Consider the following 1,838-nt stretch of genomic DNA (forward strand, 5'->3'; position numbering starts at 1 on the left):
ACACGTTGCTGAAGGGAACAGAGGTGATGAGGAGTTGATGGTAAGGTATGGAATCGAGGAGAGAAATGTGGAAGGACAGATGGTGTTCGATTTTGCGAAAAGGATGGAAATGGCTGAGGTGAATACATATTTCAAGAAGAGGGAGGAGCACAGGGTGACGACGTATACGAGTGGAGGAAAGTGCACACAGGTGGACTATATCTTGTGTAGAAGGCGCGATGTAAAAGGGATTGCATACTGCAAGGTGGTGACAGGGGAGAACGTAGCTAGGCAGCATCGGATGGTGGTCTGTAAGATGACTTTGGAGACCAACATGAGGAAGCGAGTGAAGACACAGCCGAAGATCAAATGGTGGAAGTTGAAGAAGGAAGACTGTTGTGTGGAGTTCAGGCAGGAGTTAACACAGGCACTGAGTGGTAGTGAAGAGTTGCCAGATGGCTGGGCAAGCGCTGCAGAAATAGCGAGGAAGACAGCTAGGAAGGTACTTGGTGTGTCATCGGGACAGAGGAAGGAAGACAAGGAGACTTGGCGGTGGTGGTGGTGGTGGTGGTGGTGGTGGTGGTGGTGGTGGTGGTGGTGGTGGTGGAAGGAGGAAGTAGAGCAAAGTATACAGAGGAAAAGGTTGGCAAAGAAGAAGTGGGATAGTCAGAGAGATGAAGAAAGTACACAGGAGTACAAGGAGATGCAGCGTAAAGCAAAGAGAGAGGTGGCAAAGGTAAAGGAAAAGTCGTACGGTGAGCTGTATGACAGGTTAGACACTAAGGAAGGAGAAAAAGACTTGTACAGATTGGCTAGACAGAGAGACCGAGCTGCCGAGGATGTGCGACAAGTTAGGGCGATCAAAGATACAGATGGAAATGTGCTGCCAAGCGAGGAGAGTGTGCTACGAAGTGGAAGGACTGCTTTGACGGGCTGATAAATGAAGAAAATGAGAGAGACAGAGAGAGAGAGAGAGAGAGAAAAGGTTGGTTGATTGAGAAGTACAGAGAAGGCCAGAAAGAGTTGCATTGTGTCTTTGTAGATTTACACAAAGCATACGACAGGGTGCCGAGAGAGGAGGTGTGATATTGTAGGAGGAAGTCAAGAGTTGCAGAGAAGTATGTAGGAGTGGTGCAGGCTATGTATGAGGGAAGTGTGACAATGCTGAGGTGCGTGGTTGGAATGACAGATGGGTTCAAGGTGGAGGTGGGATTACATCAAGGATCGGCTCTGAGCCCTTTCTTGGTTGCAACGGTGATGGACAGGTTGACGGACAAGATCAGGCAGGAGTCTCCATGGACGATGATGTTCGCGGATGACATTGTCATCTGTAGCGACAGTAGGGTGCAGTTCATTGTGAGGAGAGCCTGGAGAGGTGGAGGTATGCACTGGAGAGAAGAGGAACGAAAGTCAGTAGGAGCAAGACGGAATACCTACGCGTGAGGAGGTGACAAAGGCATTTCACTTTAAATACTTGGGGTCAACTGTCCAAAGTAACGGGGAGTGCAGGAGAGAGGTGAAGAAGAGAGTGCAGGCAGGCAGGCAGGCAGGCAGGCAGACGGGCAGGCAGGGTGGAGTGGGTGGAGAAGAGTGTCAGGACAGAAGGGTACCAGCAACAGTTAAAGGGAAGGTTAACAAGATGTTCGTGAGACCAGCTACGTTATATGATTTAGAGACAGTGGCACTGACGAAAAGACAGCAGGAGGCGGAGCTGGAGGTGGCAGAGTTGAGGATGCTAACATTTTCACTGGGAGTAACGAAGAAGAGCAAGATTAGGAACGATTGCTCAAGTTGGACGGTTTGGATGCTGAATATGGAGCTGCCAGGAAAGAGGAAAAGAGGAAGGCCAAAGAGGAGGT

The sequence above is a fragment of the Lampris incognitus genome, unplaced genomic scaffold (assembly GCF_029633865.1).
Source record: "Lampris incognitus isolate fLamInc1 unplaced genomic scaffold, fLamInc1.hap2 scaffold_288, whole genome shotgun sequence".
Classification (NCBI taxonomy): Eukaryota; Metazoa; Chordata; class Actinopteri; order Lampriformes; family Lampridae; genus Lampris; species Lampris incognitus.